Source organism: Coregonus lavaretus (genome assembly GCF_964263955.1).
Source record: "Coregonus lavaretus genome assembly, chromosome: 15".
Classification (NCBI taxonomy): Eukaryota; Metazoa; Chordata; class Actinopteri; order Salmoniformes; family Salmonidae; genus Coregonus; species Coregonus lavaretus.
In genome coordinates, this window is record NC_140002.1 from 20,177,951 (window position 1) to 20,193,422 (window position 15,472).

The 15,472-nt window shown below is 42.0% G+C and overlaps 1 long non-coding RNA gene across 1 annotated transcript; it reads right to left on the reverse strand.

The window, feature by feature from the left end:
* Positions 1–3,795: 3,795 nt before the first annotated feature.
* Positions 3,796–7,962, reverse strand: LOC311142254. Its single transcript, XR_014614279.1, has 2 exons — positions 7,838–7,962; positions 3,796–6,344 (listed from the first exon to the last, which is right to left on the reverse strand). It is a non-coding gene; the product is annotated as an uncharacterized lncRNA (long non-coding RNA).
* Between the last annotated feature and the right edge of the window lie 7,510 nt (positions 7,963–15,472).

The window sequence follows — 15,472 nt, forward strand, 5'->3', positions numbered from 1 at the left end:
AAGGTCATCTATTACACCATTTTGCCACATCAGCAAAATCTTAGGGCCAAGTTCCCTCTATCACACTTTCCTGCAACAATCAGCATTTGTAGACTGTTTAAGATACTACACTTGGAACGACAGTTTTTGGCAATGGGCATGGTAAGTTAGCTAGGAGGGTCTGAGTGAATCAACAGTTATATATGCTCAGTAGCTACTTTGTATGAGAGTGTTGTAACGTTAGCTAGCTTGCTAGAATGGTGGTCCTCTGTAGATCAGCTGGTAGAGCACGGCTCTTGTAACGCCAAGATAGTGGGTTCGATCCCCGGGACCACCCATACACAAAAATGTATGCACGCATGACTGTAAGTCGCTTTGGATAAAAGCGTCTGCTAAATGGCATATTATTATAATAATAATAATAATAATAATAATAATAATAATAATAATATGCCATTTAGCAGACGCTTTTATCCAAAGCGACTTACAGTCATGCGTGCATACATTTTTTTGTGTATGGGTGGTCCCGGGGATCGAACCAACTACCTTGGCGTTTCAAGCGCCGTGCTCTACCAGCTGAGCTACAGAGGACCACATTATTATTATTATTAAAACTTATAGCTAATGTAACAGATGGTGCCAGTAGGCTACAGCAGTAGGCTACAGCACAACACACCAGTGTAGCTTATGTCTGTCAACCCTATCATTTATGTTTTAATCCTTTCCTCTTCCTTTGCAGTGCACAAGCTCATCACATACTCCTTCCACCACAAGACAGTGACCCAGCTACTCCTCAGTATTGGGGTTCTGGTGCCCCTCTGTGGAGGCATTGAGAAGAGTGTGGGCACTGTTCGGTTCCTCCTCATGTTTCTGCTGCTCTCTATCAGCACAGGGGTGTTGTACACCATACTGGGTCTGCTACTGTTTGGTGCATCTGCCCAGAACCAGGTGGAGGGGTTCATTCCAGTGTCCCTCTCCCTTATGGGTATGGCCACAGTGCACTCCCGTATGGTTAAGGGCTTTCTTTTCGGGGTCACTGTACCCATGTTAGCCCTGCCCTGGCTGTTTCTGTTCATCATAACACTTTTGGTCCCACACACTGTCTTCCTTTGCAATGCCATCGCCATCATCGCAGGGGGGATCTGTATCCTTACTCCAACCTCATTGTGGTTCAAAATAACTGATACACTCCTCTGCAGTATGTCACAGCTTTATAAGTGTGCTTAGTAGTGTAGTTAAGTGGTAATAGGTTATAGGTGTTGTATATGAATCCTGCTGCTGAACATTATGGCATGTTTGTTTAGAAAAAATATTGCATCACTGCGTCACACATTCTCCTTAACTTGCACTGGTGAAACAGACGGAAAGGGCTGGCTCTCACTTCTGGACATGTCCGATGCCAGGGCATCAGTGCTGGACAAGAAGATGCCTTTCAGGCTGCTGAGGAACATTGGTGTCCTGTATGTCCCTGCATCAACAGAGGAGAGAAGGAAGACGGTCCACCCACCGTGAGTACTAAGAAAGCACCAGACATATCATTTATCAGACAAGACAAGAGGTCATTAAATAACAATTGCTGTGTGCAAGCCAGAGCACATAATGTACTACAGTATAATGAGGTGCAGTTATAATTGATGATCCTCAGCTGTAATTGAATACTGTACAATAGGCAACTAGTGGTCCCCCATGATTAGATAGAGAATTACTGGTATAGATAGGCTCTCTGAATTCTGTCCACGTTCTCATTGATTGCAGAATCATTCCAACCCCATGCTCCTACCCAGTCCAAGCCTACGCTCCAGTGTCCTTTACCTCCAACCTACAGGCTACCGAGACCACACCAAAGACATTTGAAGGCTGGGCCCACTCCTACTATACACAGGGGAGCCCTGTTCAGCTCTCAGGTTATTACGGACACAACCATGGATATGGCCTCAAGCATAGCTTTGGGCCAAGTCACGGACATAGTCACGAACATGGACACAGCTGCAGCCACAGCCAAGGTTATGGACATAGTCACGAACACAGCTTCGGCCATGGACTCAGTCATGGGCATGCATCTGCCTCTCAAACCAGCAGTCACTGGGCTCCAGTGGCTCAACATCCACATTCTCAACATTCCCACCTCAGTCCACTGTCTGTGTCTGTCAGTGCCCCCCAGAGTTTCACAGCAAAGATGCCGGAGTCACTGCCAGAATCTGTGATGGTTCACCCAGGAGCACCTGTGTCTTCACTGACAGATTGATGACTTCAATCCGTAACGGCAAAACTCGCTATAGCTCGATTGAAATGTAAAGGCAATGTTCGCGAAGACCGGAAATTACATTTACATTTCAAGCGTGCTATTTTCAGCAATCACAATCCTTGTAAAAACGTCAACTCTTGGTATAACTAATAACATAAAAAAAATACAAATGTCAGTGTGGTTATAAGCCGCTATAGCTCTGAACTACGGCGATACGGATTTAATCGAGCCCATAGTTGTCATTCAATGTGTTTTCTGTCTCATGTTATACATTGAGATGTAATATGCTTGGACAAGTGTTTTGAGGCAGTACTTGAAGGTCCACTTTTTCTTCACTGATGTTTTTGGTTTTAATATACAAGCAGGCTCTGAATGTTCAAGGTCAAATCAATGCAATAAAGGGTTTGCTTGTCAGTTGATTGTAAGACCACTCCTTTTGGCTTGTGTGTTTTGTACTTTGTGTTTTTTTACACATACGGTAGACAAATCTCTTGGTACTCTTGATTTATACAACCTAGATTAAAACAACGTTTTTCAAAACCCTTAGTAAACCAGAACAGTTTTTAGTTCAAACTAAACATTTTTATCACACTAATGTATTATCAGTTTTTCCCCCTTAACTACACTTAACAAAATATAAATGCAACATGTAAAGTGTTGGTCCCATGTTTCATGAGCTGAAATAAAAGATCCCAGAAATTTTCCAAACGTACAAAAAGCTTCTTTCTCTAATGTTGTATACAAATTTGTTTAAATCTCTGTTAGTGAGCATTTGTCCTTTGCCAAGATAATCCATCCACCTGACAGGTGTAGCATATCAAGAAGCTGATTAAACAGCTTGATCATTACACAGGTGCTTCTTGTGCTGGGGACAATAAAAGAGCCACTCTAAAATGTGCAGTTTTGTCACACAACACAATGCTACATATGTCTCAAGTTTTGAGGAAGCGTGCAATTGGCATGCTGACTGCAGAAATGTCCACCAGAGATGTTGCGAGAGAATTTAAAATTCATTTCTGTACCATAAGCAGACTCCAACGTCGTTTTAGAGAATTTGGCAGTACGTCCAACCGGCCTCACAACCGCAGACCACGTGTAACCACGCCACCCCAGGACCAGCAGAGTGCCCAATGGTGGCGGTGGGGTTATGATATGGGCAAGCAATGAACAGCAACTTCGCACAGCTGTTGAAGAGTGACACAACATTCCACAGGCCACAATCAACAGCCTGATCAACTCAATGCGAAGGATATGTGTCGTGCTGCTTGAGGGAAATGGTGGTCACACCAGATACTGTTTGGTTTTCTGATCCACGCACCTACCTTTCTTTTAAGGTATCTGTGTTCTTAGAATAAAATACAAAATAGCATCCACTCACCACTAAATTAGATCCATTACATTCAGTTTGTTTTGCAATGCATCGTTCAAAAATTTTGGAAATTCAGAAGCAGGGGACAAGTGGGTGAGGTGATCAAGAGTGTGGGCTACAAGGGCAGATTATGATGTAATCTTTGGAAAATTAACTAGTCGTGCACAGTAAAGAGAAGCCATAAATGACAACCAAAACTAAATAAAGCAAATCAATGATCTCCATTTATTATTTCTTTACAAATGCATGCTTTAAAGTTACTGTTTATATACAAATAGCTATTTTGCATATAAAACTGGATCAAGTGGTAAGAGTCATGTAACACAGGTCAATTTTAAAAAGGCACATTTCTTATTTAAATGACAACATGTACCATACCATATTTGATTCTGTATCACTACAATAGTTGAGGGTTTCTCTATTAAAAGAAACACAAAATGACGTGCTAAAATGATAGACTGCTGAACATCACCCGTATATCATCCACTTGATTCTATTTCATACGGTTACAGAACCTCAGAAAATTGAAGTAAATATTTTGTATTTAGGCTTTCAACCATCAGCATAAGAAAATAAAACTAGATAAAGTTCTTACATATACATATCCCAGAATTAGTGATTATCAGAACACACATAAATGACAGTTAATAAATGACAGTTAATAGATGTATTCATGTTGTACTGCAAGTGCACATACAATACAACACATATTGCATTGCCTAAATGCCGTGGTAGTGTCCAGCTAAACATAACTAGTCGGTACTAAGCCTTACAGTGGGAGAGCATGAGAAAAAAACACCTGGGCATTTTTACAGTAAACCACCATTTAATCTACAACCTTTTCGTTTAATGAACCGATGAAGAACAAGGCTCAATGACTAAACAGTTACTGCAATTTAAATGTAGGAATTGTACAGTACATGGTACAATATGAATGTGCTACTAGTATGCATATTTGACTAATCTTGCACTGCTCTCTGTATTTACACAACCTTCGTGCATCTGAATAGGCAGCCATGTTGAACTTGTAAATACATTTAAAGATGCAAATATAGAATGCTTTCAATGCCGTAGACATTTCAGGAGTTAATTTACAATATATTACTTTTTTTATCGCCTTGTGGGGATCTTCACAGCATGATAAACGTCCAGAGGCAATATTTCATATCATAATCACCTCTGTTTGCGCCTAGTTTCACTTACAAAAACGATGTGTAACATTCAATGTATAATATCTCCAATTTTTCTAATCTGATGGGAAACAATGAAGGTCTGCACTCTATTTTATAAAAAAAATCTATTGGTTTATTCCAAAATGTTCCATAACCTTAAAAGGAGCGCGTGGACCAAATCTACACTGAACAAAAATATAAACGCAACATGCAACTATTTCAAAGATTTTACTGAGTTACAGTTCATATAAGGAAATCAGTCAATTGAAATGAATAAATTAGGCCCTAATCTATGGATTTCACATGACTGGGAATTCAGATATGGAACACGCTGTCGTACACGTCAATCCAGAGCATCCCAAACATGCTCAATCAGTGACATGTCTGGTGAGTATGCAGGCCATGGAAGAACTGGGACATTTTCAGCTTCCAGAAATTGTGAACAGATCCTTGTGACATGGGGCCGTGCATTATTGTGCTGAAACGTGAGGTGATGGTGGCGGATGAATGGCACGACAATGGGCCTCAGGATCTCGTCACGGTATCTCTGTGCATTCAAATTGCCATCGATTTAAAATGCAATTGTGTTCATTGTCCGTAGCTTATGCCTGTCCATACCATAACCCCACCACCACGGGGCACTCTGTCCACAATGTTGACATCAGCAAACCGCTCGCCCACATGGCGCCATACACGCTGACTTCTACCTGGTACAGTTGAAACCGGGATTCATCCGTGAAGAGCACACTTCTCCAGCATGCCAGTTGCTATCGAAGGTGAGCATTTGCCCACAGAAGTCAGTTACGACGCCAAACTGCAGTCAGGTCAAGACCCTGGTGAGGACGACGAGCATGCAGATTAGCTTCCCTGAGACGGTTACTGACAGTTTGTGCAGAAATTATTCTGTTGTGCAAACCCACAGATTCATCAGCTGTCCGGGTGGTTGGTCTCAGACGATCCCACAGGTGAAGGAGCCGGATGTGGAGGTCCTGGGCTGGCGTGGTTACACGTGCACAAAATTTGAGAGAAATAAGCTTTTTGTGTGGATGGAAAATGTCTGGGATCTTTTATTTCAGCTCATGAAACATGGGACCAACACTTTACATGTTGCGTTTATATTTTGTTCAGTGTACATGAAAGGCCTGGGGGTTAGGGGTCGATTTGGAGTATGAGCCCATTCCCAACCAATCTTGAATGAATTGCACTACCTCTCAGCACGAGTCTCTACAAAATGCTGTCAGTAAGATTACACAACAAGACAATAAGTACAACAAACATTCATTCATACGTCTTTCCATTTAGTGATTATGTGCTGACACGTTACCTCCAAAAACAGTTTAAAACTGTTTTCCGTTACCACTCACCCTCCACCCGAAAGAAATAGGTTAACATATGGGGTTGTGAGGGTGTGCTGTAACGTTAACTTAATCTTCCTTAGCTCCACACGTCCTGAGAGTAGCGGCCCTTGGTCATCAGCTTCTTGATGTAAGCCACAGCCTGTGTGTGTGTGAGACCTCCCACCTCCTCAACGATGTCATAGAAGGAATTCTGCACATCCCGCGCCATGTTCCGAGCATTCCTAGGAAAAGACAAGTGGCAGCCATATTTACAGTAGGCACACAATAATGATGGATTTTCTCTTTCAAAAAACCCTCAAAGCTTGTACATGTACTGTGCCTTCAGGAAGTATTCACACCCACATTTTGTTGTGTTACAGCCTGAATTTAAAATGGAATAAATTGAGATTTTCTGTCACTGACCTACACACAACACCCCATAATGTCAAAGTGGAATTATGTTTTTAGAAATGTTTAGAAAGCTATAAAAAATGAAAAGCTGAAATGTCTTGAGTCAATATGTATTCAACCCATTTGTTATGGCAAGCCTAAATAAGTTCAGGAGTAAAAATATGCTTAACAACTCACATAATAAGTTGCAATAATAGTGTTTGACATGATTTTTGAATGAACACGGCCCTCCCCCTTCCTACTGCTCATTCAGTAACAACCTGCCTGCTCACTGCCTGGTAGTCAGCAGCAGGTCACAGTGAAAAATATGTTTTGTTTGAAGAAATGCCATGTTTACCCCCCGCGACATCGTTTTCAAAGTAGCCCAAATGTTAGCAAAACTGCGGACATGGCAACCCTGCACTGAAGCATCTGCTCGTTGCATGGTAACAATAGTCTCTCTGCCTGGTTGGGTTTCTGGTGAGCAAACCAACTATTTTGTGCACTACTGCCACCTACAGTGGGATCCAGTGCAGGACAGCAGAATATAAAACACCCACTGGTACATAACATGTCATGTAATGTCACTACAATAATTGTTCCCTTGCTGTAATTAATGAACAAAAAAACAGTCTGACACAAATAATTGCAATTTCAAAAGCTTTATTGAAAGTGCATATTTCAAACATTTTTTGTAGTTTTTTTATTTTAAAGAATAGTGCATGTCTCAAAATATTAGAACGAGACCAATATGTGTATTTTTCTAAACATAGTTCCTGTGTCTGAAATTAAGTTTCTGTGTGTATTGGAGGAGTAAGCAATACTCAAAATATCTGTGTGTGTGTGTGTTGTAGTAGTAGATGGCCATTATTTATTCAAACATCTAAGTTTGGGCAGCAGCCACTGGAGAAACCTGTCAATCAAACAGGACAATAAATAGTAGTTTTCACTTACACATCAGATAGCTGCTCTTTCTCTGCTACCTCATTCTATTTCTATAATTCTCTACCTCATTCTATTTCTATAAATCTCAAAAATGCCCTTGTTATGTTCTACTTCTCCTTCTTCTATTTCCTCACCTCTTCCTCAGACTCTTCTTTTCCTCTTTCTTGTCCTCCTTACTTTCTCCAACATTTTCCACCTGCTTCATGTTACTAGCCTGCTCTTGCTTCACTCGCTTTTTTGCCTTGCCCTTTTTCCTTTTGACCTTCCCTTCCTGAATATTTTGGACAAGGAGATAAAGTAATATAAGCTTATGGCTATTTTCTACTCTTGAGCTACGATATCTAGAGTTATGATATACTGTAGGACATATGGCCAATATCCCCTTCCTGTTTCCTCTCACCTGTGGGTACACTCCTGTCATTTTCTGCGCCATTTCCTGGAGCAGCTTCCTGCTGTTCTCACTCAGGTTGGTGATGGGGGCCAGGCGAGGGCTTCCTGTATTGGTGATGGGGGCCAGGCAAGGGCTTTCTGTATTTCCTCTCACCTGTGGGGCCACTCCTGACATTTTCTGGAGCAGCTTCCTACCGTTCTCGCTCAGGTTGGTGATTGGGGCCAGGCGAGGGCTGTGGTGGTATGGTAAGTACTCCACAGCAGGCGGAGCAACAATGACAGGGACAGGGCTGGGAGGAGTCAGAGGCTTTGGGACATCCTCTGGAGAGGGCAGGGCCCGTAGGGCTTCAGCCAGGGTCCAGGGTGCTGAGGTCACAAGAGGAGAAAGGCAAGTCTGGCCAGGCACAGGACCAGAGACTTTCCCTGGGCTCTGTAATACCAGAAACAACAAACAAACTGTCAGGACAGTGCTATGTTATACACAATCTCTAGATATACTGTATAACTAATCTATAAATACATTAGATACATGACTACACTCAATAAGTAAGAGTAACTTACAAAGCGCTGGACTTCATACTTCTTTTTTTCAAGCTTGAGGAGCCTGTTCTTGGCTATGCTGGTCTTCATTTCTGCCATGCTCTCTACCATTTCGGCCATCTCTCCAGTGCATTTCTTGAAAGCCACTTTCAACCTTTCCAAGTCATTCAGCCAACTGTCCAGGTCTACTGCCTCAAGATCTCATTTTGCTGCAGTTTCTCTTCATCACTTGGATCAGTGCCCTCAACTCCTCGCCCCTCCTCCCATTGTCTTCCCTATTCACATCTTCATCCCTCAGTCTTTCATCCTTCCTCCTCCCCATCCACTTCTCAATCCAGGCTCTGAAGCATCCCTCATTCTTCTTCTGCCTCTCTTGGTTGATGTCCAGACCGTCATTGACCGTCTTCAGGCCTTCCTCCAGGTCAAGCTCTATGGAGGCCAGGTTTTCTTTAATTCTCCTCAGGCTCTCCTCATTGGTGTTGGTCCACTGTGTCTTCTTGTCCAGCTGCTGCCTGCAGGGCCGGACAGAAGGGACCACCTCCATATGGCGTGACACCTTCTTCAGGGCACTCACAGAGGCAGGGAGAGGGATGTTGGGTTTGGCCACAATAATATGTACAGACATCGGGTCAAACAATTGAGATGTGACACACACTAGTGATGCGCGGGTTGACTCATAACCAGAAGTCCTGCGGTTATATCCACAGGGCGGGGGATTTAGGGTCATGAAATATTGTTGAATAAACAGAAAACAATACATTAAAAAATCCATAAATGTATAATTATTGTGCAAGTTATATCTATAGGCTATTTGGCATTAGTGTGTAAGCCTAAACTTTAGGGCATAACTTGACGCGCGCCAGATAGACTACACACCAATCACCAAACGCTTTAATTCAATAAGAGAAAAGCTACGAAATGGAAAGTTGAAAATAAAGAAGGGACGGCCAGAAAAGTAATGTTTGGAAAATATTTGGTGAAGTGTTAAAAGAGGATGATGGCAGTGCCTATGTTATGTTTGATGATTGTGAGGCACTATAGAAATTCGACAGTCACAAGAGGGGGATTCAAATAGGCCTATGGCACGTCAAGGGAACAAACAGCCTACTGTTCAGATGGGTTAGATGGAAACTGAAATCTGGACACTGACTGTAGATCTTTAACCTCTCACAGTCTTAATATTAACTCCTGCAGAATTAAGCATTTCTTGCAGTAAAATGATAGGCTACACCAAATGTAGGCTTTATTTTGACTCGGGAACAGCAGTGGAGAAATATGATTTCTTTCAGCATCTTGAGGGAATGCAAATGCGCAGCTAGGGACTGCTTTATCAGCATCATAAAAGCTGATAATATTTCAACCACATAAAATGTGCATCCAAGCCAAACTGAAATCTTATCAGAAACATGTCTGGTCGTTTTCAACCCGTCAAACTGATGTCATTTGGAAATTTTGCACAGAAAATGTTTCCCTTTTGATCTTAAGTTATTGCATTTTCTTCTTGATCCCTAAAAGTTTTTGGTTTATTTAGTCTTCTATCTAATTATAGACAAGTTGACTAACAAATAGCCTACCAAAATGTTGGAAATTATAAGCAGAAACATATCCAAACTAGGCACAAAAAAATCCTGCACCCCCTGCTAAGAAATCGTTCTGACGGTGTTCTATATTTGCGGGTTAGGGTCAGGTGCGGGCCTCAGATTTTCACTTTATCACATATAGTCGGGCGGTTGCGGATGGGTTATTAGCAATTGCGGGTGGGTTCGGTTGAACAAACAGCTGACCCGCGCACCACTAACACACACACACACACACACACACACACACGTAAGAGCCTACCAGTCGAGGGTCCTTCAGTGAAGCCCCTTTTCTCAGTGGTTCCTTTGAAGGCCCTGGACTGTCCTCAGCAGAGGCATCATTGCCATTATCACACTGTGTGTCAGAGAGCTAGTTGGTCATAGTCCATTCTCCACATTCAGTCAAAGAGTTACTCAAATACATGCTGCAGAACATACCAGAAAGTCTGACTCATCGAAGGAGTGGAGAGAAAGATCGTCGTCCTCTACTATATCCCTCACTTTAAGCCTTGTCACCTTTCCATCCTCCTCATCCTTCACTTTCAGCAGTGGTGTCCTCCTTTCATGATCCTCATCATCAGACTGGGTATCAGAGTCAACTAGTCAGAGACTATTCTCCTTACAGTGATGTCACTCAACAAAGACATGGTGTACAACTGTCTTACCTCAGATTCACAGTCAGTGAAGGAGTAGATAGAGATGTCATCAGAGTTGGAGGATGAGATCACCCCATCATCATTTCTATCCATCAGCCGAGTCACCCTTCCAGACTGAGGAGACAGACAAAGGCATGTACTTAGGGCAGCCATAGAATACACTGGCATTGACTGTCAAGAAAATGTTGAATATTTAGGCAATCCAACATAGTTGTACAAGTAGTGAGTAATTTATGGGTAATTGAAAATGCAAGTGTATTGAAATGCAATAAATGCAACTCCCATAACATTAGGGATGGGGCTAAAGACTTTCCATACTGTAGGATTCTTTAGCATTTCTCTGTTCAAATATTTTTTTATTGAACACACACAAGAATGGTGTATAGGTATGAAAGACATGTGTACAGTTCTTATCTAAACATAAGAGAACAGACATGAACAACAAGACCCAGAGTTCTGGACACAAAACAAATATTACAAAACACGACATACAGAACAGGGACAGGTAGAAAGAAAAAGGGTATATGTAACCCCCCCCACTTATCCCCCCCTATTCCACCCTATTCCCCTCCCGACTGCTCGAGTGTCAGGGCCAGCACACGCTGCCCAAAGGTAGATTACAATATGACAATTGAGAGTGCGTTAAAAAGTACAAATTCACAGCACCGACTGGTCCAGGTAAGAGAGGAAAGGCTGCCAGATTTGATCAAATGTTGATAATTTATTGTTCAGAATATATCTAATTATTTCTAAGTGTACAGTTTTTGCCACTTCGCTGAGCCATAATTTGGTAGAGGGCGCTTCCCTCCTTTTCCAAAACAACAAGATTAATTTTTTTGCCGAAATGAGACTGTAAGAGATGAGTTGTTTTTGGGAGTTGGTTAATCCGTTTAGGGAATCGGACACTCCCAGGATTATCAGAAGCGGGTCTGGGTCTATTGAAGTCTCCAGAACTTCAGAGAGGACCCCAAATATTCCACACCAATAACCATACAGACTAGAGCATAGGGCAAAGCAGTGGAGTAGTGTACCCTGCTCAGCCTGACATTTATCACACATAGGGGATGTATCAGGAAATATCCTATGCAGTTTAGTTTTGGAGTAGTGTAATCTGTGTAATACCTTAAATTGTATGAGACGATGTCTGGAGTTAATGGAGCAGGTGTGGATATACTCCAAGCTATCCTCCCAGTCTGCCACCGAAATATCAGTCCCTAGTTCTTCCTCCCATTTTGCCTTAATGGCATCTGTAGAGGGTGCGCTAACAGATTGAAAAGCGTCATATAGACGAGATATCAGTTTGTCTGAGGTGGGGCATATTTTTATGCATCCGTCAAACATGGAAGGTTTAGCATTCTCAAATGTTGGGAGGTGTTTTCTAACATAGTCTCTAATTTGTAGGTATCTGAAAAAGTTACTTCTGGGAAGGTTATAAGTTTCCCTCAGCGCTTCAAAGGAAGCAAAGGTCCCTCCTATATATAAATCCCCTATGGTACTTATCCCCAACTCTCCCCATCGCTCAAAGGTGTTATCAAGGTTAGAGGGGGCAAAGGAGGGATTCCTGGCAACAGGGAGCATGAATGATATTGGTCTAAGCTCAAAGTGGACTTTAATTTGCTTCCAGATTCGGACTGTGCTATGTATAATAGGATTGTTATGGTAAAGTGACATCTCCAGATTAACAGGTGACAAAATCACGGCACCAATAGAGAAGGGGTGACACTCCTCCCGCTCCATGCTAAGCCAGCTGGATGGCGGGGTTGCGTCATCCAGCAAAAACGTAACAGCGCGGAGGTTAGCGGCCCAATAGTAAAATATAAAATTTGGGAGAGACAATCCTCCTTCCATCTTGGATTTACATAGGTGTTTTATACCTATCCTGTGTGTTTTATAATCCCAGATGAAAGGATTGATAATAGAGTCCAGTTGTTTATGAAATGATTTAGGTATGAATACTGGGATGTTCTGGTATAGGTAGAGCAGTTGTGGGAGGAAGACCATTTTAATGGCATTAATTCTTCCGAGCAGAGAAATTGGGAGAGTTCTCCAAAACTGTTTGTTTGCCTTGAGATTTTGCATCAGAGAAGGGAAATTCTCTTTAAATAGTAAGGAGTATTGTTTGGTAACTACAATTCCAAGGTAGATACATTTTTCTGAAGATAACTTAACTGGAAGATGTTCTAGCCAGGAGGTGTTTTGCAACCGTATGGGCATTAATTCCCTCTTGTTCCAATTTATTCTATATCCCGAGAAGGTACCAAACAAATTAATCACCTCAAGAATAGCTGGAATACTAGCGTGGGGTTCTGTTACATAGAGGAGAATATCATCTGCGTATAGGGAAATCTTATTTAGAGTATCTTTAGTATTATAGCCGTGTATTGCTGAATGAGATCTGATCGCTTGAGCGAGAGGTTCAATAATTAGGGCGAAGAGCATAGGCGACAGCGCACAACCCTGCCTTGTCCCTCTGTGGAGGTTAAATCGGGGCGACATTGATTGGTTAGTGAGTATTCTCGCACAGGGGTTCCTATATAAAAGCTGGATCCAATTTATGAACCCATCTCCAATATTACATTTCTGTAGGACCTTGAATAGATAGGGCCACTCAACTTGGTCAAAGGCCTTTTCGGCGTCAAGAGATATAACGGCAAGGTCCACGTTAGGTAACCTCTGAGAATACATAATGTGAAGAGGCGCCTGAGATTGAAGAATGAGTTTCTATTAGGGATAAAGCCGGTCTGGTCCGAATGGACCAATTTGCCAATTAAAGTGCTAAGCCTGTTAGCCAGAGTTTTTGCTAAAATCTTTTGGTCTGTATTAAGGAGGGATATTGGTCTGTATGACCCTACCTCTTCCGGATCTTTACCCTTCTTATGTATAACTGTAATAAACGCCTCATCCAAAGTAGATGGGAGAGCTCCATCCTCATTGGCCCGAACCAACATTTTGTGCAGGTAGGGAGATAGCATGTTGCTGAATGTTTTATAGAATTCACCAGGGTATCCATCTGGGCCCGGGGTCTTGCCACTCTTTAGAGATTTAATTGTTTCTCTAATTTCTTCAAGAGATATTTCCTTATTCAGGAAGTTAGAGTCTTCCTGGTTCAGGGCAGGAAGATTACAGTCCTCCAAAAAGTTATGCATAATTAAGGGATTAGGATCCGCTTTAGATGTATATAGAGTCTCATAAAACTGACGGAATCTGTCATTGATGTCTTTGGGGGAGGAGAGTAATTCCCCAGATGCAGATTTAACTTTGTGAATCATTCGGTCACTCACGTTTTTTCGAAGTTGTCTGGCGAGTAATTTGTGTGGTTTGTCACCAAACTCAAAATATTTTTGCTTGGCATAGAGAAAAGATTTAGCAATTTTAGCCGAGAGGATCTGATTGTATTAAAATTTTAAAGACATAATTTGTTTATGTTTCTCCATAGATGGATGTCTAGCATTCTCCCTATCCAGTAAGTGAATTTGTCCCTCCAGTTCTACCAATTTTTTTCTGTTTTGCCTACTGGCAGTCTGAAAGGAGATGATACAGCCTCTCAAATAAGCCTTCAGCGTTTCCCACAATAATGCTGGGGAAGTCTCTGTGTTGTCGTTGGTATCAAAGAAAAATGTAATTTGGTCTTTAAGATGTTCACAGAATGTTGGTTCTGTGAGGAGCTGAGGATTCAACCTCCAGACCCTCTCGTTTGGTACGATGTCACCCAATCTCAGGGAGAAGATGAGTGGACTGTGGTCAGAGATTATAATATCATGATATCTCACATTACAGGTATAGGGGAGTAGTTTAGCATCAACCAAAAAGTAGTCAATTCGAGTATATACATTGTGAACATGAGAGTAAAAGGAGTATTCCCTACCCGTAGGATTAGAGATCCTCCATATATCAAATAAGTTAGAATTTTTTATGTAGGTATTCAAGAATTCGCTTGAATAGGAGGTAGGGGTTCGCCGGGTAGAGGATCTATCCAAATATTGGTCTAGTACACAGTTAAGGTCCCCTCCAATGACCAGATTAGTATGGGAGATATCTGGAATCAGGGCAAGGACTCTTTTGAAAAAAGAGGGGTTATCAATGTTTGGCCCATAGATATTTAGTAGAGTTACAGAAGTAGAATGGATCTCTCCTATTACGATCACATAACGACCCTCTTTATCCACAATAGTGGTTTTATGTAGAAAGGGAATTCCTTTCCGTACCAGAATCGCTGTGCCTCTCGTTTTGGCAGAGAAGTTAGAGTGATACACTTGTCCCACCCACTTACATTCAAGTCTGTTATGAGATTTGTTTTTCAGATGGGTTTCTTGCAAAAATATAATATCAGACGAAAGTGCTTTCAAGTGGGCTAGGACCCTGCCTCTCTTAATTGGTTCGTTTAAACCCTTGACATTCCAGGAAGTGAATGTAAGTCCCGCCCTCCTCTCATTTGTAGTTCCTATGGTGGCCTGCATAACATGTAACTCACTAAAAAGGTAAGAAAGCGCACCAAACCATCACGATCAGCATATGTAGCACCTACACCCGAGCAGTATCCAACCCACCCCTCCCCCCCCGCAAGCACCTTTACTCTCCACCCTGTTCCCCTACTTTCCCCAACCTTTACCCCCCCCCCATCAACCCACATTTAACAGGCATACACACATAGGACAGAAATAAATATGAAAATAAAAATAACAAACACATTGTCTGGCCGATGCCAAAAAAGCACGGCGCGCCCTCGAACAAGAGGTAAAACACAAATAAAATCCCAACTATGCGCTCACCTCTCGCTATCCTAGAACTTCTACTAACATATGAACTGAGGAGGCTCCCGCACTTAAAGTGTTCAATTAGCATCTAATAAACCTAAACAGAATAAGTTGCAAC